Source organism: Coturnix japonica, chromosome 6 (genome assembly GCF_001577835.2).
Source record: "Coturnix japonica isolate 7356 chromosome 6, Coturnix japonica 2.1, whole genome shotgun sequence".
NCBI lineage: Eukaryota > Metazoa > Chordata > Aves > Galliformes > Phasianidae > Coturnix > Coturnix japonica.
In genome coordinates, this window is record NC_029521.1 from 479794 (window position 1) to 502935 (window position 23142).

Genomic DNA, 23142 nt, shown 5'->3' on the forward strand with positions numbered 1-23142 from the left:
AAGGCCTTTCACAGATGTCTGAGTAGCCAGGAAGCCACTGAAGCTTCCAGTAGCTGCTATGAATTTTGAGAAGTGTTCCCCATGTTAACTTTACTTTTACTTGTATGTGTGCATGATGATATAAATCCCTGCTCATGGAGCTGAAACCTTTGGCATTTTCATGTGTGTCGCTCATAGAATGGTATGTATGTGCTGCTTGTGTGTTATGCTGGCAGGGATGTTTGATGGAGTGGAGACGCAGTCTCCAAAACACTTTCATTTTGGGGGAAAATAACTCAGCCTTCGAGCTCAATAGCTTTCCTTTCTTTTTATATTATTCCTTTTCCCTCTCTCTACTTCTTTAAGCTTGATAGAAAAGCAGATTGATGGACGTGAAGAAAAGGCAAGTGTAACAGTCATGAATTTCTTTGAAAGATGTTATTGCTGTGAGCTCATGGTAGATGGCAGGTACATCTGGGCTGGGGACAGTTCATGTTTATTTTCTCTGCTTGGTACTCATCTGCACGAAGGGAAACAGATTATAGCTGAGGTCCTCTGTTCCTGTCTATCAGAGTGAGAGTGATGGCAGCTAACCCATGATGAAGTGCCTGTTGCATAATGAAATATCTATGGTGAGAAGTCCTTAATTATATCCTTGCCTAGACTGTGGCATCTTCCTGAAATTACTCCTCTGTTCAGCTACGCCTGGTGCAACAGCATGTATGTGAATGCTGGAAGTTTCTGTCAAAGTGCTTCCATGTCATCTTGCTCTTGTTCTCACTCCTACTCACTCCTACCATCAGATGAAGAGGGAAAGCATCACTCTGTTTTGGAGAAGGTGTGCCTTTGTTGACAGTTGCCGTTCGGTGATGAAACAGATCACAAAATATTTGACACTGTCTGCTGTGAGGAGCCAGTGGGCAGTTTGAAAGTACATGAAGAAACTTATAATCCTTTGGGGCACATTCTGTTGAGAACTAACCCAGGCCTCCTTCAGCTGTCATTTAGACTCACCAGCTGATGTGCAGTTCTTGTGTTACTCTTCAGGAGGCATCCATGTGGCAGGCTGACAGATAACTCTTGCCAAGTAATAGATCTTTCAATAAGTTTTTTGTTTGTTTGATGTGAAATAGCTTAGCAGTCCTGATCTTTTGGCTTTGGATGTTTCTGTAAAACAGGAAGCAGCCTATGCTACTCAGATAAGCCTACGAATGAAAAACTAAAGATCTCCTGCTGAAAACTCTGCTTGCACTGGCCATCTGTTCTCTTTCTCTGAGAAAATAATGTAGAGGTAAAGCTGGTGCCTTGGACAAAGAACTTTTGTAATTTATTTGGGTCTTTCCACTTTGCAAATTGCACATAGAAATCTCTAAATACTGTCTTAGAAGCCATTTGAAGCATGGATGGCATTTGAATTTGTTCCGTGTATGTAATTTAAACATACATATTTCAGCTACAGATTGTTTTCACCATTGCACAGATTACTCATCAGTCTACATTTCTCAGACATCTAAGTCCCTACGAGCATGACTAGGACTTGAAGTATGAAATCTTTTTCATACTTGCAGAGGTGCTAAAATGACAAGCAGGCCATTGTGTTGTGGGATAGACACCTGGAGTTGAGAGTTAACACCTGGAAATCTGTTTCTGAGCGTACTCCTGGAACTGCTCTTGAATTCTTATAATTTTGTTTTTCTCAGAGGTCACTGTCCTGACACTTGACAACTGTCCTGTGTTCTGCCTATAGTAAGGTCAAAATACCTACTTGGACCTCATTTTACAAATCAGTCTGTATACCTCTGTAACATACTCTACATGAATCCATTTAAATGATTTTCTGGGTTGCATTTGTTGTTTTTAATAATCTTTGTCTTCCTTAAAGTTACTTCTTTATAGAGCGTAGTGAAGGCATGTGCACCACTGAAAGTTTAAAGCTATAGCTAATGAGAGCCACATGAAAACTTGTACATCAGCTTCTGAATAGAAAATTTCACCTTCAGAGTTGAGGATCAAAAGTGCAACGGGAATCATTGCTCTGATGTCTCTATTGAAAAGACAGTATCATTAGTACATGTTTTTAAGTGCTATTTCTCTCTAGTGTGCATTACCATTAAAAGTTAAAATCTACATTACTTTCCTTTTGAAATGAGGGTTCATTCAGTGCCTTCCCTGGTTGCTTGAACTATGAATGATTGGCTCTGCATGAAGCACTTTGTTACCCGCCTGGTGGTGGAAGCCATATTAAAATAAATGTTACCATCAGGTATATCTTGCATACTGTAGCCATGTGTAATTACCCAGTCTGGGATTCACTATTCTGCTGACCCTGAATTCACCAATGTGTTTTGTGCGAGTTTTGTGGCAGTTTAAACAAATGTAGTTTCAAAGAATTACAGAGATTACAGTTGTTTTTTTTCTATTATCTTAGATGGAAGAATAGGCAACTGGAATTTATAATATCCAGTGTTATTAGGACAGTCACTTAAAGGTCTGTCCTTACAAGGTTATTAACTCATCAATTTCAGATTATGCTCTATGGATCCCTTGAGCTCTATCATCTGTTTCTAAGAGACCTGAGAAAAGTATTTAAGAAAGGCAAGGATATAATGAATGTATTGACAGTGCGAGGTCTGCAAGGAAGTGCTTATGGGTCTGAAAATCAAAAGAAAAAACTGAAATGCAGTTAATTAGAGTTTCTAGAGAGTACATGAATATGCTCTATTTTTTCAGGTCATTTTAGTAGGAAATGTTTAATCTCTTACCAGATTTCAAGTTCTGTAATTTCATCATAGTTCAGAGGCAGGTTAAGGGCGGTTGTATTAAAAGGCCTTAATAAGTTGCATATATTTTTTGCAGAAAACTCTGGATAACTGAAAGAATAAATGGGTAGTTTCTCCGATTTCTGTTGCTGCTAATGACTGGTTCCTTAGCCATATTCTCTGAAGTTGTTTTGCAAACCACAAGTTTATCATGAAGGTGATTGATGTGCCTATGGTAAGGATGAGTAAGGGGAAGAAAGAAGCAGCACTGTGTGCTCATCTTGCAGATATCTGTGTAGCTTTTGTGGAGGTTTTCAGTGAAGTATACAAATGTACGCTAGCAGGATGTGACCTCCAGGACAATTGGAAAGCTTTTAATTTCTGGTTGTGTTTTGAGGAAAGGACAGGTTTTAGAAACCTTGTCTGCTTCTGTGTGCTGGAGAAGGATTTGGGAAAGTATTGTAACATTCCTGACCGTGGTCATAATCTATGTTGCTGGCTATGTCCAAAGCAGTTTCTCCTGTTAAGGTAATGCTGATAGTGCAATTCCTAGTGATTCCTAAGAATGGCCTTGTTATTTTTGTAGCTTGTATAAAAGCACCTGTGTTCAGCGTCTTCTCTGTGTGTCCTCTGGGTGCTGAGGTGAAAACAGCGTGGCTGTGGTTGCTGACCTTACCAGCTACCTCACAAAAAGCACAGTTCATGTTAATGGATGGTAGAAATTGATTGAACCTGTGCGATCGAGCATCTAAATCATCACCTGTGTGATCTCCTGTTGTGGCCTGGGAAAGTCATAAAGTACAGCATGAGTAGGTACTATCTGCTCCCAGATTTTAAAGACATCCTTCTTCACCCAATATAAGCTCTTTGATCAAGTGAGGCTGAGGAGTTTGTTTAGCTCCAGAGTATTCTTTACTGTTGCAGCTGAACACTTCTTAGCTTTGACTTCTTTGTATTTGCTGTTCTCCATAAGGCAAATTTACCAAGAATCTCAGCTGAAGCTGAGAGAAGATCCTTTGACTTAAAAAAAAAAAAAAAAAAAAAAAAAAAAAAAAAAAAAAGCCTCTGAATAAATTATTCAGTGTGAAAGAGTGATACATATTCTACCTAAGAGCCAGGAAAGTAAAACAACGAAGAATATTCTTAGACTTGTTCCAAAGAACCTGGGCTCCCTGGAAGAAAACGAAGCTTCTGGAACATGAATCAGAGACTCTGTTTTAGCAACTTGCCTCACCTTAGTAACTCTGTCTGGAAGTCAGGTATCAAATGGAATTTAACTGCAGCACTAACTAAAGATGGGTGGTGTAAATGTTTTCAGTCAGCACCTTCCAAGAGGCTGACTGGTGCAAGCGTAGCACATGGCAGTTCTGGCTGGGTTGGGAACTGCATTAATCATTTCTGGATTATTATAGTTCCTTCTAATTCCCTGTCCCTTGGTGCACCTCTTCTGAAAGCAAGGGGACGCTCCAGTTCTCATGTAAACTTAGCTCTCTTTCACCTGTATAGGCAGTGTAAAAGGGCTGTGACATCTCACAAGCTCCTTTCTATTGCCTACAACATATATGTAGCTGGATCCAAACTTGTTTCTATGTTTTTTGTTTTTTTTAATATTTCTCTTCAGAAATCAGTAAACGTTCTGTGGAATACAAGCACTTGTGGACACTTGGTGAAGTTCTGAGCATTTTTTATATAGGAAACACTGTAGCCCACAGGTTAATGGAATTCTTGGTGTCCCTGAAAATGAGCAGTTAAGTTTTGGGCACAAAGAAAAACCACTGATTTTGAAAACAGTATATTAAGATACTGAAAACAAGGTCTCTATTTTGGGCTGATTAGAAGTTTGCTTTGTGGAAGGCTGGTTATTGCCAAATGTCACAGGAATGACTTAAATGTGTCACTGAAATATGTACTATGAGATCCTTTACGTTACAGTCTCAGATAAATTGGAAATACCTCAAACATGCATCTTGGGTAAGCCAAACAAATTTTAGATGGAAATGAATGGAAATAAATTCAGGGTGTAGACTTAAATCCAGCCTCTAGGGACACAGTAATTGTGCCTTTTAGAAAATGGTCTCCTGCTCTTTGCATTTTAACTGTCTATAATTACTTTTGTGGTCTGTTGGTTGTTGAGGAGCTGGACAAGTTGGGAATTGGCAGATTCAGTGTTGCCATTATTTACAGTGCTTTTGCCAAGTCATTAAGTTGGCAATAGGAGGCTTTGTTCTGACAAAACTAATCCATTGGTATGGCCGGACACTGCATTTTCCGTTTAACTTAGTGCTCCTACTTTAAAACTATTTTGGTCAAAATTTAGCTTGGCAGGAACTACCAGAACACCACCAAAATTGGTCTAGATAAGCTGAGGGTTTTTTCCTTTGTCCCTGTCTTTTTGTTTTGTTTGTTTTGTTTTCCATGTTTTTTCCTCACAATGAGCAGTGCAAAGCTGATTAAGATGAGGACATTCTGTAGACCTTGCTGACTTATGTTGCTTTAATTTTTATTCTTACACTGCCAAAGGGATGGGGGAAAGAAAGAGAGTCCTTGGATGGCATTAGAAAATGCCAGGTAGCCCCATGAGCTTTCAGGGGATTTGCTCAATTCAAAAATGATTTGCTGTTCATTTAGTTCTGTTTCCATGATTCTGCCCAGCACTGTCCAGCTCTGCCAGTAGCTGCCTTTAGGCAAGGATGAAAGGCTGAGTGTGATATGTAGTGCTACTAATGTCAAGGATCGCTGAATAACCATTGTGGGACATAGTCTGGAGATGTGTGAAGTGCTCAGGGATAAGGTGACATTGTGTGGTACAAACACTAATTGTTATTATTCTTTCTTATAACATCAGGGCATGTTTCTGTCCTCGTTCTGCAGGTCTTAGTGTCCTTGTACATTTAAGCTCTGACTTCATCAGAGTAATATTTGAATTGAAAATGAGCAAATATCTAAATCGTTACACTGAAAATTTCCCTGTTTTATGTAACCCTGGATGCATTGAAAACAGTCATTAGCAATGACTCTAGCACCAGCAGTCTTGAAGTGCTTTATATTTGGTTCAAAGCAAGTGTGTAGCAACTTATCCTATCATCACACCATAATGATTGAGTAAGAAAAGCACTGAGAACTGATGTGTTTCTTAACTGTAAACTCAATGCATGAAACTGGAAATCGGGATGTGCCCCATCACATCCTCATCTTCAAATTGGAGGGAAGTGGATTTGATGGGTGGACAACTAGATGGATAAGCAATTGGTTGAAAGGCCGCAGACAGAGGGTGGTGGTCAATGGCTCTATGTCCAGGTGGAGGCCGGTAACGAGCGGTGTCCCTCAAGGGTCTGTCTTGGGACCGGTGCTCTTTAACATCTTTATTAATGACATCGATGAGGGAATTGAGTGCACCCTCAGCTAGTTTGCTGACGACACCAAGCTGAGTGGTGCAGCCGATACGGTGGAGGGAACGGATGCCATTCAGAGGGACCTTGACAGGCTGGAAAGCTGGGCTAGGGTGAACCTAATGAGGTTCAACACGGCAAAGTGCAAGGTTTTGCACTTGGGCCGGAAGAACCCCAGGCACCTGTACAGGCTGGGAGGAGTTGTCCTTGAGAGCAGCTCGGCAGAGAAGAACCTGGGGGTCCTGATGGACGAAAAACTCAACATGAGCCAGCAGTGCGCTCTGGCAGCCCGGAAAGCAAATGGGATCCTGGGCTCCATCAGGAGAGGGGTGGTCATCAGGGATAGGGAGGTGATCGTCCCTCTCTACTCTGCTCTTGTGAGGCCCCATCTGGAGTACTGTGTCCAGGTGTGGAGCCCTCAGTACAAAAAAGACATGGAGATTTTGGAAAGGGTCCAGAGGAGGGCCACAAAGATGATCAGGGGGCTGGAGCACCTCCCCTATGAGGACAGGCTGAGGGAGTTGGGTTTGTTCAGCCTGGAGAAGAGAAGGTTGCGGGGTGACCTCATTGCAGCCTTTCAATACCTGAAGGGAACTTACTGCCAGGAGGGGAGTAAACTCTTTGAAAGGGCTGACAATAGCAGGACTAGGGGAAATGGTTTTAAGTTAAAAGAGGGAAGATTTAGGTTGGATGTTAGGGGGAAGTTCTTTACTAGGAGAGTGGTTAGGTCCTGGAACAGGCTGCCCAGGGAGGTTGTGGATGCCCCGTCCTTGGAGGTGTTCAAGACCAGGTTGGACAGGGCTCTGGGCAACCTGATCTAGTAAAGGTGTATGCTTGGTGGCCCTGCCAGGCAGGGGGGTTGGAGCTACATGATCCTTGAGGTCCCTTCCAACCCAGCTCATTCTGTGATTCTGTGTATTTCTGATAAATTGCCTGCTCTTCTGACGTGAATTCTATATGTTACCAGGAAGTCTTTATGTTACCGTGAAGTAAGAATTCTTCTGACTTTACAATTTTGCTGTGGAAATTAATAATTGAAAAAGAAAAAATTTCAGGTTCAAGTCTTCCAGAGTAAGTTGAATTGTGTGGGGTGTGTTGACTCAAATTGTCTCGACCTTTATCTTCAGGTAACTGTTCACTCCAGCGATAAAAGTTGTGTTTGATCTAGAGGTGGCACACAGACAAAGCTAGACTCTGTAAGAGAAAGGATGAGTTTCCAATAACGTAATGAATTGGAAGGGAATCATTGCTTTTTTTTTTTTTTTTTTTTTTTTTTTTAAAAATAAACAGTAAGCTTGTAAGGAGGGATCCAGGCCAGCACAGTTAGGGCTGGGCCCAGAAGCAGGCTGTGGGCTCCAAATTGACACATGAGAACAGAGGCTGGGTTAAACCAGAGGTCTGAAGCTGGGTGTGGAGCAGAAAGATTAAAGCTTAAGGGGACCGGTGCAGACTAAGGATGAACCAATAGAAGGGTAGAAACAATGAGGTAATTCATCCCCAGTGAGTACATATTCATTTACTATCGCTGTTCTATTATTACATAAACCATCCCCTCCTGTAGTGATTTTAGGTGAGTGTAATGATTTCCATGGTGCAGCTACCATTAGCATGGCTAAAGTTTTTGTGGAAGTGTCCAGGAACAAATTTAATTTTATTGGTATTTAAATAATCCACCATGTAATCTATGACTTACACATCTTAGACCATATAGCAGATTACCTCTGTGAATATTTGATCTACATTTTCTCACTGAAATAAAGCTTCGCTCGTGAAGCTATGGGTCATTATTAGGTTGTAATCACGCACACAGTGGTCTTTGTTATAGAGTACTGTTAATTACAAATGCTATGCAATTTGCAGGCCATCTATTCTGGCTAATTATGATGTCACTTTCACACCTGTGTCTGAGAGTATTTGCTTCTCTAACTAGGACTCATTCTTTTGACTCAGCAAGGAGCTTCTCTTGATGGTGGAAATAACTCATTTGTTGTCTCCATGGGTATAGAATGAGACAGAAGTGAAAACTTGGAAAACAGCCAGCAATTGAAGCAAGCAGTGAGCCTGAAGCGACTATGTGGGCCTATGCAGCAGAGAGAGCATGCCTTGAATGTAATATGAATAAAATCTAGGCTTAAAACAGGCCTGTTTGCTGCTGTGCTTTTTGCACAGCACAATACATGTTACTTAGAGCTTTAGCACAGCTTCTCGGCAAACACAATTTGCTCTCAAAGGAAGAGAAATAAAGAGGGGAGACATTTGATGCTGGAAATAAGGTACTATGAATAAAAATCAGCAACAGTGGGCTTAGTTTGCCAAGCTGGACTGGAAATTCTTGCAGCTCTATAGTAATTGTAATATATACAAATTCTTGCAGACTTTGTAGAGGAAACCTGCCCGTCAGCTTCTGTTAGTGGCAGAGATGCTGGGAATTGGCATGTGAGGATGATGTGATAATACAGAGGCACTAGGGAGTACGTGTACACAAAAGTGCACCTCAGCCAGGCAGGAGGCTGTGCTGTGATTTCAGTAAAAAGCTGTGACAGGAAATCAATACCTTTCAGAAGGCCTTACAGCATAGCAACAGCATTACCCACACTTTCTTCATTCTACCTCTCCTTTCCTTCTTTTCTCTCTTCATAAAGATACAGAGTTGCATGATCTTATATTTGAGTTTTGTTAACTCTGTTCCTCGGCGCACCTCAAGCAGTGAAGCAATTCAGGGAATACAAAGCATCTCCAAACTATGCTGGAGGGATGGAGGATGGGGATGTCATACAGGCTATTGAGTTTATTGAAAGGCTCTGATTACTTTGCAGGCAGCCTGTGTGGACTGCAGTCTCCTACACAGTTCCTCCATCACAACCTTGTTTTGTTCTTTAGAAAAACTTCTCAATGCATCTTAGTGCAGCCTTCACTCAGGTGTGCATTTTCTGATGTGTGGATTGGCAGTAAGCCCATTGTGCAGGCTGCCATGTAGGGCAGGATGTTCTAGCAGGATGATGTAGCCACGTGGACCAAGATTATGGAGTTTACATTAGGCATTGGCTTTGCAGAGCTTAAAAGACTTACTCTGCAAAGTCTTCCAAATGTCTTCATACCTCGATCTTTAACTAAAAAGATAGCAGAAGAGTTATGAGAAGTAAAGCAAAGAGTACTTTAGTACTAGCTGATGTTCTATTTCAATTTATCATCTCTGTATTTTATATATACATGTGCAGTAGATAAACAGGTAGTGTTGCATATGCTTTTGGTTTTCATTTCATTATTACTTGAAATTTGTATGATTAATCATTGTGTGCTCAGATACTCAGTCATCCTGCAAAACCTGAAGCAGGATGCAGAGTGAGGAAGACTAAGGCAGTTTCTCGAATGCTCTGTTAAGAAGGATATGAAATCAGTTCAAACAGGGGCACCAATGAAGCTGCATCAAATTATAGAACAGTTTTGGTGTGGACAGTGGAATGCAGAAGAGGGGATATTTGGCAGGTAGAACTCCTGCTCCATACTTTCTGTCTGTGTGCAGGTTCTTCTGCTGCGTATACATACATGGTTTTGTTTCTAAAAGCAAACAAAAAAAAAACTTGCTAGGAACACTGAAGTCTTGTGAGAGAGGTCCACCAATAGCATTCAAATGTGAGACTCTTATTTCAAGATGTGGAAGACAGAACACTGTGAAAGTTTGGATGAGGTCAGAGTGAGTGAGAGGGGTGAGTCTGTTGCCTTGCTGGTGAACAAGATAAGATTGGGATTTTTTTCTTTTCTCTCTCTTTCTTACAAAGATGCAGGGTGCAAGCTCTCCAAGCTCTGCTGTAACATGGCTCCATACCATGGGGTCCATCACACAGAAGCAGGTTGCTCCAGCACAAGAATTCATGGTGGTAGCTCCCTCAGATCTCCTGCTTCACTGCTGATTCCTCTACATGGGCTGCAGCTCTGGGTTTCCTCCTGTGTAAGCTCCAAGGACTATGGCTTCCTGTGGCTACATCCACTGCTGCAGTGTGGGCTTCTCCATGGCTGCACATAGAAATCTGTTTCACAGTGTACCAGTGGGCTTTAGGGGGACAGCCTGTTCTACCATGGACTCCTTCTGAGTTGCACCTGGAGCACCTCCTGCATCCTTCTGTGCTGACCTTGGTGGCTGTGGGGCTGTTTCTCTCCCATCCCACTCCTCTCTGCCAGCTGCTGTTGAGCAGCAGTTTTTCTCTTTCTAAAATCTGTTCTCCCAGAATACAGCCAGCATCACTCATGGCTCAGCTGTAGCCAGTAGCAGTTCCCTTTTGGAGCACCTGGAGCTGGTCTCATCGGACATGGGGCTGCTCCTGGACTCTGCTCACAGAGACCCCATCTGAATCTCTTGCTACTAAAACCTTGCCGTGTAATCTGAGTATATAATTTAGAGAGGAAATGTCAGCAATCTGGTGTCATTAAGTAGTGATTAATTTGGTTTCTTTTGCTAACTGTTGGCACTGAGAAATGCTTGCTTTTCTAGCATAGAATTGGAATGATGCTTAGGAGAAAGTGTGAGGGTTGTTTGTTTGTTAGTTTTTTGCTAACACTTCTGCTTTTCACCTTGCCCAAGGGTTCAGATCTTTCTCTATAGAAAGGGGAGCAACCATAGAATTTAAATCTTAGATGATGATGATTCTCATTTGACGTTTTTCCATGAAATCTTTTTTTTGTCAGAGCTCAATGTGTCAATAGACCAGTACATAAGTGTTATTGAAGTTATTCAGTGAAAAACTCAGAGCAAGAAGAGGAGATTCTGTAGTATTTAAAAAAAAAAACCCTTCCATAAACAGGTACTGTTTAACAACCAGTTATTCTAGGTTGGAACAAAAAGTTCAGAAGAACATTTGTTAGCTGGAAAAGGTACTTAGAAAGAAAAGTATGTTGTTTCCTTGGTAGTAGCTGAGGTACATAATATACATGAATTACATAGAATTCATTCTATGTTATACACCAAATCATTGAATTTTCTTTGGTGCTGGGTTAGTTATTAACCTAATTGCCTGTGGGTCATAGTTTTGCCAATACAGTATGTCACTCTACCAACAGGAAAATTACTTGAAGTATAGAAGTGAGTTGATGACAGCAAAGGTGCAGGGTGTACCTGAGTGACTAGAAGCTGATGATGAACAGCACTTTCTGGTTTGTGTTTTAAATGAGCATCTGTTCCAGCCTTCTAAGTGCACTGAAGTTTTTCTACATCTGGGGTGGAAACTGAAGCCTGCTAGATTAACCAATCTTTTCCTTCTTCTCAGCTTGTCATAACTTGCTGCTCTTGAGCTCCTGTGATGTGAGAAAGGTTACAGCTTGGAAATTACTTATAGCAGGAGAGAACCACTGAGTGAAAAGTTTTCCTAGGAGGGCCATTGTCACAGGGTGATTCACAGTTCAGGTCAGTTCTAGCCAGAGCAGCCGAAGAACTTCCTTTGGGAAATGGAGAGCTGAGAATTAAATGCGTGGAGAAGCAGTGTACAAGTCTTTAAATTAACTGGCGTGAAAGCCTGAGGGCATATTACTGCAGTGTGCCAGGCAAGATTCTGAGGTCAAGAGGTACTGTGATAGGGCATTGCTCACCGAGGATGCTCACGGAAGGTATCTACTGTGTTCAGACTTAAAACAACCTGCCATTGATGCATGTGTACGCTTCAGATGTGTTGTGCTGTTGCTGACGGACCTTGACTGTGCTTAGAGCTTAATTGTAATAGGCACTATGTATTTATATTGTAGGAGATGGCCTCTGTTCACAGGCTTTTGCAGGCTATGCAGTAGAAGATGTAAAAAAAGAGCTAGGAGGAAGGAAATACTGATACTGGGACTGGGAAGAGAGATGCTGAGGGATGGTGTTCATGGAACATTTTTATGGTTGCAAAATGTAAGGAAAACTTGCTTAGAATCCTTGAAATGAGAATCTCTTCTTCTACCAATCAGTATTTGAGTTTGTGTCGATTTAAATGTTTTGCTTGGGTAATTAAAAGACTTCATATTTTTCTTCTTTTAACATTCTTAGTGCATTCATTTGTATTTCAAAACAAATAATTCGAAAGCAGGGAATACCAAGGTAAACTTTGACACTGGTGCTTTTAGAAGAAAAAGAAGCGTTAGGAGTCGGTGGTGCTGAAACGCTTACATTTTACTTACATTTTAGTTAGGTTTATCAAGGTGGATTATGTCCTTGAGGAAAAAAACATTTTTTATAAGCTGTATTTTGCCAGCTTGCCAGAAGTTTCTCAAGCAGATACAATCCAAATTAAAGGAAGAAAGCCTAAGACACAAAAATCAGGGGCATCAGTAAGCACTTCCCAGAACAAAGCTCACTGGCGTTGGCAGGAGCTACAAAGTCCTGTACTAATCAGCTTGCCAAAGCCTGAGCTAAGTTCACAAAGCAATCATATTTTCATTAGGTGGGCATAACACTTCGCTAGTACTTCAGAGGAAAGTGAGTCTATTTGTAAACTTTGGTAACTGAAAGACTGTTATTTATGTAGCTGCAGAAACCACAAAACAATCCATGTGTTATGAGGGTAACATAGACACTATTTGAATACCAATATTGTCTGAGCTGCCGATGTCCTTCATTTGTAATTAGTTACTTTAACAATGGGGTGAGATGAATTTCACCATAGTTTTTTGATACTATGTTATGAGCCACAACAGTGCCACCCTTGTTGTTGGTGTTGAAAAACAAAAGTCAAGACATGTATAGATATTTCTGGCATCTTCTCTTGAAATGTCACCCAGTTTGACTCAGCACTGAGAGCGGGCCTATGAATCTGTCCCATTAGTGCACCAAGTCACTTAGGTAGCAGTCAAAAAGAATTGTACCCAGTATCATTTGCATTATGACAGACACAGAGGCTTCTTAAGGAGGTGAGATTTTCAGTCCACTTATGCTAAGTTAATCACTTGGTTAAGTTAATTGCTGAGCTGCAGTTTTATAGGATTCTGCTGTCTTTGCTTATTAGATATTCTGTCTTGTAGAAAAGACATAGATTTCCTGTCAGAGTTGGTAGAATATATCCAGCACAACTCTCGTTCATCTTCTAGATGATTCACAAATTCTTCTGTGCAAAGCAGTCTTCTCAAGGATGCTATTATTTTATGCTCTAACTGGTGTGATTTGAATTGAAATATACTTTATAATTATATATATATAGGTTATCCCATGATTTATCACCTTGAGAAAAAAGAAGGTTGCAACCAGGAATGTACAACTGACAGAAAATAGGTCTATGTTTGCCAGCTTGCCTACGAAGTCTCATTGTTCTTAGAATCGCTTTCTGATCTCAGGTACACAAATATGTTGTTAAATGTGAGAGCTTTTAGCAGTATCAAAATGATAGAAGTCCTGTGAACTGGATATATGTTGAAATATTCCACTTCATGCAGAATTTGCATTATCATGGTGAAAAAAAAATATTGCTTAGAAATATAAAAAGCAAAGGCAAATTATTTAACTGTAAGCAATTTACCAAAGGTCATTTCTATGTCTGACTGCAGGCAGTATCAGCCACTTAAAACTAGAGTAGACCTATTAAAGTTTATAAATAGGTGTTCTAGGGCAAATCTCTCTCCTCGAAGTTCAGTGATGCTGTTCTTAATCTGTGCTTTGCAGAAGTTGGTTTGCTTTTATTTTTTAACTGCAGTATAATCTATTTGTAATGAGCTTTAAGACAAGCTATCAAAATAATAAACAGGGTAGTTTACATTAGGAAAATAATGTTTAATTAAATGCTAAATGGAAAAACCACGACTTTCTTGTTTCTGCGGCTTCTTCTTTTTTTTTTTTTTTGTTGTTGTTGTTGTGAAATGTTTCAATTTGATTAATAATATTTTACAACAAAGCAAACATTTGAAATCTGTTTTCAATTATGAAGGGGCGGAATAAGCAGATTTAAGAACTTCCAGAAGCTTCTGCTGATATTTCTGGCTAAGGGAATTCTTATTCTTTGACACTTCTGAGATGTTGAAGTTTAAACTCTTAGAATTTCTTCAAAATAAAAACTTTTTTTTCTTGCTGTTTTGATCATGGACCTTCACTACAATGTGGAAACATGGGAAAGAATTCCTGGTTTAGTGGTGCAGGGAATATTGGTTTTAGTCAGATCATTTCCAGTACACAGCGTTCGCCTCTGTGTGCAGTAGCAGAGGGCAGATTTCCTGGCATTAGCCAAAGCTGCTGGGTGATGTATGGGAAACTTTATGTCACGGCCTGAACCAGTGATTGAGCACCAGGTGAAGGGGCATAGCCAGCCCTGGGAGCACAAGTAGAAGCAATTCACCCGTGTGACCAGGAGGCCCCTAACCTCATGTTAAGAGCTGGCAGCCATAAGAGAAACATCTCTACTTGGAGATCACCTCCTTTGAGAGTTTCTAGCAAATCATGATCTTTGTGAAAGGGTAACCTATTCCTTCTTTATTATTGATTTATGACCGCTACCCTTCTTGGGTGATCTGAAACTGGTTAAAGGTGACTATAACAACTGCCTCCTGTCCTTACAGGGTTTGTAACCTTACCTGTTTGTCATCTGTTTGTTTGTTTGTTTGTTTTAGTAGGCTATGTGAGATGCAATGGAAGAAATGGCACTGAAGCACAGTCCATTTTTCCTGACATCATCTCCTTTGCACCTTCGTTCAGTCTGAATAGAATAACCTCAACTGGATGAATCACTTGTTTTAGTAGTTGCTCCTTTGGTTGAGGACTTTGAGATCCCTTAAACCCATATAAAGAACTGTGGCAATGTGAAAGTCAAATCCACTTATTGGTCAGTGAAGCAGAAATGTCATTTACTTTCTATTTCAGTGGACTTTTGAAAACTGTCTTGGGACTTAGAAATATGTATGCATATTAATTGAAATTATTTTATTGTTGTAGAGTACTCTGACTCTGTTCAAGTCTAGAGGTTGTACACCTGAAACTCTTCATATCCACAGTGAGAAATTTCCTTATGTCTTTCCCTGATGGGGCTCTGGGCAATCTGACCTAGGGGTTGGCACCTGGCAGGGTGGCTGGAACTAGACAGTCTTTATGTTCCCTCAAAACTAATCCATTCTGTGATTGTAAAAGATTGCTCTGCCAGATACTGGGGTCTTCCCATCTTGGTACCAGCTGACAACAGGCAAGCAGCTGAGTAATGAGAGCGCTACATGTAATATTCTCTCATGATCTCTGAACATTGTGGCCGTGCATCACAAACTGTGCGTATCTGGCTAGAAGCCACCTGAGTGTTTATAAAATATCTGCAAATAAAGTAATGGTGCAAAATGAAAGCATATTGAAATCACTCAATTTTCATAAATTTAGACTGTGTAGGAGTTGCCCAGGACTAGTGCAAATATGGGTCAGTCTCAGTTGAAACTAACATTCAGAACTGGAGACTTTTTGTCATGATTTTGCAGAAGGCTGTATGCTTTTGCACTGCAAGTAACTTCTTTTAGTTGTCAGACCCTACATTTCCGTGTGCAATAAAGTCACTCAAACTTAAATAAAATATTAAAATGAGTGGTTAATAAGTCATTTGAGTGTTGACTTAGCAGAATCTTTTAACTTGCTAATTTTAACAAACTGTCATGATGATGTTCCTGGGTTTGACACCTTGATGACAAGTAATTCTAGAAGACAGATGTGCGAGTCCGGGGAACTCAGAACACTTAGGTTTCTGCTGTTGTGTTATAAATATAGAAATTGCCAATACTAAATAGCTCTAATGTGACGTGCAGCAGAGGTGAATTCATCCCAGTACACACAGCTCTAGGTCATTGACAGCAGAAGATCTACATGAATGTAGCTGCAGGGCAAGTTATAGACATAGGCAAGGCCTGGAGTTGCCCAGGGCAGTGGGCTGCCTTCTCTGTCTAAGGTAGGGCATGGAAGACAGCTAAGAGAGCAGTGTGTGCAGTGAGTGGCTCATCCCTGCCTTGTTTTAGTATATTGGAGTGTTAGCAGTAAGTTGTTTTTCATCATTTAAGCAATCTGGAGAGGAAATACTGAGAATTTAAGAACTTTTATGTTTATGAGAAAATAGTTCTCTAGACCACAGAATGAAGATGTGATGGCAACATGTGTTGGGCTTCTGTTTTTGAGTTAATCTATCTGGAGTTGGTGATGCACTCAGTGAAGGATAGATAGGCAATAGTTGTGACACATGCTAGCTACTGGAATGCAAAACCTTGCAGATAACAGCTGCTAACATGAACTTGAGGACAAGTAATGCTACAGCTGCCTTCTTTATGGTGTGGATGTATGAGGCAATATTCCAAAAAGGTTGATTCCTGTTTCTGTCAGTTTATCTGGACAGATTTACTGCTGTACATTTACCTGAACGTACTGTGAGATAAAATCTGTTATCTGAAAGTTGGATGCCAAAGGAAGCTAAAAATAAGGAACACATTTTAATTAGCTTCTGCAGTAGTTTGTTGAGGAAAGTGATTTATTGCTACTTTTGGTCTCTAAATAAAAATTTGTTTTCTAAAGTAAGTTCTTTTAAAATTCAAGTGTGTTTATTGCTTCCAGTTTGAAAACTGCTGAGACTGCATTCATGCACTCTTATGCAGACCTAATCAGATGATTGCCAGAGTTAGAGATGTCCTTGAATTTATGGACGTCTCTTTGTGTCCCATTTGTCTTTGTATTTGCTGCTTTTGCTTGGAATAGGAAGCATTAATACCTCTTGCTTATGTATTTGTGACCAACATTAAAAGATAAAGAATATCACGTGTAATGAGTTACTGCATTTCTGACACAGTACGGCACGTCTTGATTTAGGTAAGAAGTCAAACTACTCAGAACTAGAAACTTCGCTTCTTTCGGAGTTAAAAATGAAAACTGTGGTAGGATCAATTTTTCCTTTCTATCCTCTGTGATTCCCCACTCCAGACCTTGTATTTCTGAAGTCTCTTTATGCTGCAGCGAGAGTGGGGGAAGTGTAAGTCTAGGCAAAAAGATGCTAATAGCTGATGTCATCTAGGCTTATCCAAAGCAGGCACTGATGTTCCTGTAGTTAAACCAATTGGGAAGATCTCACTGTTATTTTTCTTGTTCTGCCTCCCACGTGACTGTAGGGTAAGCAGTTAATATGTGTGGCATAAACATGTTGATGAACAGGGATTGCTGTTGCTCAGACCATTTATTTCAAAGTCACGGATTCATTATGTTATCTTTATAAGATTCCTTGTTGATTGGCATTGAAGGTATAATTTCCCAATAGATTATAAGAGCCAGTATCTGATGAGTGTTTGGCATTAAAATAAAACATTACATGTGGAAAGCATCTGATACATAATATCTAGGGTAAGATACAAGTATTATCTATTATATAAGTCTGGACAGTTGATGAGGAATAGCTGTCCGCCTCCTGTCACCCTTAGCTGTGTAAGTTTGTCTCTGCTTGATACAAAGTTCTGTTTTTTGATTTGAACTCTTTTCCACAGAGCAGAGAGAGAAAAAAAAGTAAGATTTCCGCAGTTTATTCTTATCAGTCATAGGAAATGAAATTATTTTTTGCATTATTCTGCAAAAAAAGATCTTGGTTGATGAATTTGGGAAGAAAGAAACCTATTCCGTATTAGTTACACAATGCATCTGTGATACTGTTGCATATGCATTTTAGTAATTGGTATGTTTGGATTTTGGGTTGCATGAGTTGCCTTATCATTGCTTCTATTCTGGATTTTTGGGTTGAGTGATTCTGAAGAAGTTTTTAAATCTGACTGGAAGAGTTTTCAAACACTTTTATTCTCAGCTGGAGAAAGTTGTGCAACGTTATTACAGACTTACTGGCAATACATTTTGGTCAGTCCAAATGATTTTCTTATGCTTTTAAAGCATAAATTTCACCAGATGGGAGCATACTTGTCATTTGAGTCTTCCTCGCTTTCTATGAAATTCCAAAGCAGCTGATGCGCAGAGTCAGTGATGCACAGCTCAGTGAGTAAGGTTAGCTATTACAGACTTCCCATTTCCCTCTCTTCCCTCTGGTCCCAGTCAGTGTATCCGGGGGTCATCTTGAAACTGTTTGGCTGCTGGCATGTTGGGCAGGAGTGCAGGTGGCCTATGGAGCACTTTGGCTGCCCTGATTTGTACAGTAGGTGAAATCTGATGTTCAGCAGGCCATGGCCTGGCTTAGAGAATGCATCTAACCAAGTGAAAACTGCGGGAATGTGATTTACTAGCCTTGCATGAGTAATGAAGGCTTCTGTATTTCTGGAGCAAAAAGCATTGGGAAAATGACACAATTGCTGCAATTTCTTGTAAGTAAGTATATTTGACACGAAAAGACAGAACAGAGCTGCTATATGCATCACATTCCTCTACATTGTGTAGTGATCACACTACTTATCACAGTGGAAATTGCATTGGTATCATCTTTAGCTGTCATATAGCCAATCCTTATTCAGCTGTCATCTGTCTCTTTGTCCCCTTAGAGCTCCTCATATAGGCCCTGCAGTGCAATCCTATGGATTCCTTCTATGTGGTCATCTGCATAGCTGCTTGATGCAGGGATTTAAAGAGAATTTTAGAGAGGGTTTCTGAAGATGCAAATCAAACTTGCTTAATTTCTATATGAAGTGTGTTGCCTTTGTTGAAGATGAGGCTGAATGACTTGGTGTTACACGTAATGCATTGGTGACTTTTACTTGAAAGTTTTAATGTTCACTCTGCCCAACTTCTCATAGTGCTGAATATTTTTTCTCCCGAAGTGCTCCTTAATAATTATAGTATGGCATTACCAGACAAAACAGGGCTCAGTTCTGTAATCTTTATAGTATGAGGAAACCGATCTTAGCTTTTCTTTAATGCATCCAATAAGCCTTACTGGATTTTTCTTCATCGTTTAGAATAAACTAGAAGTTGGCATCTAAAAATATCTGCATCCTCCCTGAATCATTTGGGATGATCCAGTGTAGGAGAAATCATTTTGAAATGATAGTTTTAAAACTAAATAAAATGTTATACCTGTAATTTATTAGTTCCTGCTGTAGGATTGTATGTATTTTCATGAAAGCAAGGGGTGGCGTCCAAGCAAGAAATCATGAACTGATCACGTGGATGGGACTTAAAGTTAAGGAACTAAGTCTTTGTGAATTGATATGTGTATGCTATCTACTTTTCATGTTAATGGATCAAGAAAGCCCTAGATACAGCATTGTAGAGGTCTTTAAAATATGTATTTACACGTTATACATTTTAATGTCTATTTAGGTGACATTTGTGTAATAAAAACCAAGTGTGCTCTCAGGTTGTTGAGTGCTACACATGTGAGTGCGTCAAACATTAAGTTGTAGTCAGCTAGGTGATGTGTGATAGGATAGAGCCAATAGTTAGTATGCCTTGAACTCCAGTTCTGTAGGAAGAGGATCCGCAATGTGATGTTTGGTCACTGAAATACCAGTGTTGCTGTGGTTTGCAGCAAACCTGTTCTAGAATTACGATGAATTTGTTACAGTGGTCTAGAGAGGTCATGAAACCTGGGAGAGGCAGTGGCTGGTGGAAATGTCAGCGCTTAGAAGACTGCTATTCTGGGGAAGAGAAATTGGTAGGGTAAAAGCGTAAAATCAAGGGTGGAGTTTGGATTATGTCAGTGAACATGGATAGGGGATTTACAGCAGTTATTGGCTCTGTTAACTGCTTCTTCCTATTTCATTGCTGTGTTGATTGCATGAGGAAATGGAAGTACTCTTTAGTGGTATTCTTAAATATACCATGTAATCATTTTTGCTATTACAATTTAAAAAAAAAAAAAAAAGTCTACTGAAAAAGGAGGAATCATCTTAAATTCCTTTTTCATATGTAAGGTGGACAGCAGGTAAAGTTTCCCATGTTATTACTGCAGAGTATTGTATTGTTGGGCTTTAATATTGTAGATACATAGTGACTGGCTGGATTAAAACATGAGGATGAGAGAGCATTAGTGAACTTTATGATGCTATAGGGATGTCTGCACTCATTGCGCACTGAGACTTAGATGTGTGAAGCTAGACAGCCTCTACATGGAAGGAACTAGAATAATTGATTACGATGCTTACACTTCCTAAAAGTCAATGTGTCTGTATCTTTCCCTTCATTCATTCCTCACTGGGAACAAGTAAGGAGACTGTATTCCTGCTGCTTTATTTCTGTGGTTTCCTTTCCCTAAGGTGAAGGGACTTCAATGAGGTCACATAGCAGATCTTTTAGCAGAAACAAAACTGCTGAAATGAAGAGGGAGAAGTGTGAAACAAAACAATCTCTTTGCAACAGCCCATCAAGACTGAATTGTTTGATAAACCCTAGGGTTCCGTGACCCCACTATAAATCTTTTACTTACATAACAGTCCACCTATATTGAAATTGAGGATTACAACAAAATCCTAGCAATTTTTGAGCTTTTCTCTCAGCCTTTATCAAGCTTTGAGAAATTAATGTCTTCCGCTGCTGTATCTAAGTCCTTTCACTTAGCTTTGGTTTTGTGCAGTCCAAAGCAGATGGTTTTGATGAGGGAAGCACTATTCTGCCCTAGCGGAACCTGGAGAAGGTTCAGTTTTGTCTTAGTGATGTATCTCTATTTCTGTCCAAAGATATCAGCCACATGGATTAGAAAGTGGGTCTGCTGACCTGTTGTACAGGTTAGGGGATTTGTAAGTGCCTCTTTTTCTAGGGAGTAGGAAGAAGAGTGGTCCTGCTGCTTTTCTTTGTGTATGCCCACTCTTATAACATCCTTTCTAACCTTCACACCTACTTCATGGGATCTGCCTCCCCTCTGTACTAGGAAAACTGAGAACTTTCAAAAGTTGTAAATTGGATACAAAGCAATAAATCTGATATCACCCAAGAAATAAATAATCTCTGCTTCCTTGAGGACACTGTGCTACTTCAGGCATACTTATTAATAATAATCATTATACCATGTAAGTATCCACAACTGGAAACTTTTCATCTTTGTGACAAGATGTTGAATATAATTAAAGGAACTTCTGTTTTGGTTGTATTTGTCTGTTGTGAAAGAAGGTGGAGGAATGAAGAACATTTTGGATCCACGTGATCCTGGAATGGCAAGCAGGAACTCTTCTTATTCCAGTAGCTTTATTTTGACCTTGGAAAAGCAGCTGTGTGAAATAGGTAGGTATTATGAAGCATATTCCCTGTGTTATTCAGAGTCCAGTTCTGGCTCTAAGCTGGCTGTTTTAAGTAGTTGTAATACGTAATTTTTCCTTAGTGGTTTTAAACTTTGTTCTTGGATAAAAACTTGTGAAGGGGGTAAACTCTGTTTACTCGTACAGAGGTTTTTTTGCTGTTTTTCAACCAGCAGGCATACATGAGGCTTAAACTGGACCAATCAGATGCAGTCCTACACTATAGTGCTGGCAAATTTCTTTAGGCCATTCTGTTAATATAGTTCTCATCAGCCATTACTACTTTCTTGATGATGCTCAAACAGCTTGTTCTCATGTGGGGTCTTAAGCAGCTGGGAGAGCAATAAGAAAGTAGGTTGAATATTTGTTTCACTTCTAGTCAGGAAGAAAAGAAGGTGGAAAGGATAAGAGAGGTTGAAGTATTATGGGGTGGCAGAAACTCAGCAGGAACCTCTGGTAGAAAGAGAGGAGGATGTGATTTGAAGAAACCAGAGCCCTGAGGGCAGTCCTCTAAAAATATATTAAAACAGCTCTTGTCAGTAATATTATTCTCCGGATGCACAAGTCCCGCACTCTTAGTTAAAAAGTGCCAGGGGTAAGGTGCTCACCTTGAAACTCACTATCTACTTAAAAATCATTTCTTTCATTTGCTGCTGCTGAGGGCTTTTGTTTGAAACTGCAGTAAGTATTACAGCACGGAATATCATTTACTTGTTGGTTTGAGAGTTCTCTCACAGGAGCAGTTGAGTCAAGGTAACAGAGCTTGATTTATTTACGATATGTATTTGTGAATTATCAATTATGTAGCAACTCTGACAGTACTCCTTACCCCAAAGTGTTTTTAAATGAGGTTTAGTCATAGTTCCAGTTTTAAGTACCTCCTTCTGTAATATATGTCTGTCTGTGTTCGTTATTACATGTTTGGGCACTACTGTTCTGGCTGCTGGTGAAAAGGAGCTGGACATGAAGTAGAGAGTTTGTCCTGAAGTGGCTGTTGGTCTAATTAAGTGAATAGACAGAGAGAACTGTTGTCTTCAGATCAGGTTAGGAATAGAAACAGCAATTTCAGTGGCTCATGTAAAATTATGTGCAGAATCTTATATACAGTCAAGGTTTATTGAGTACTGTTATTGATTACTGTATTTTTCATGATTTTAAAATGAGAGGAAAATTTGTGCCATAATTATGACTCTGGAATCTTACCCTTAAAGATCGGTTCAAAGAGTTGAACTGAAACTAAAAAACAGAACAGTTCACTGAATGACAGAACAAAAACTCTTCTCACCTGAAAGCTGAGTCCTGGGGAAGCAATGATTCTTCTTGAGTAACTCGTATCAATCTCTGTTGCAGAGGAGGAGAGAAAGAAAAGTTGAAACTGTGATGGGGAATATGGTGTTACATCTTTAAGGGCGACTTCACTTGTCTCCAGGGCTCACATTTAATTTGGAGTTTTGTTGAGCAGTTTGCAAAATCGATGTCTCTGTTCTGATTCACCTTGAGACTCTTAGGCATATATTCATTAATCCTATGATTCAGGAAAAAGGTGCTCATGTGTGTCTGAAGACACCCACCCGTATCACAAACAGAATATTGCTCTAATTCTTTCTGGGATCTATTTGTGTAGTTATCTTAGTCACACAAAGCCATAGCTGAGTGAGCAATAAGCTAAATGACCTCTACAGTTCTACAGCTTCCTTATTCTGCCAGGAGTAGCAGCACTTATCTAACAGGTTGCTCTTGAGAATGTCAAAGTAATTGGCTCCCTCAACCTGATAAATACTTCATGCTTCCTGAGCTGTGCACTAGCAGCAGGAATTAGTCTTGCCTTTTCTTGCCATTCCTTTAGACTTGCAGAGAGGTAACCACCCCAGCAAGTGTGGTGGAAGGTGGGGCAGTCTGCT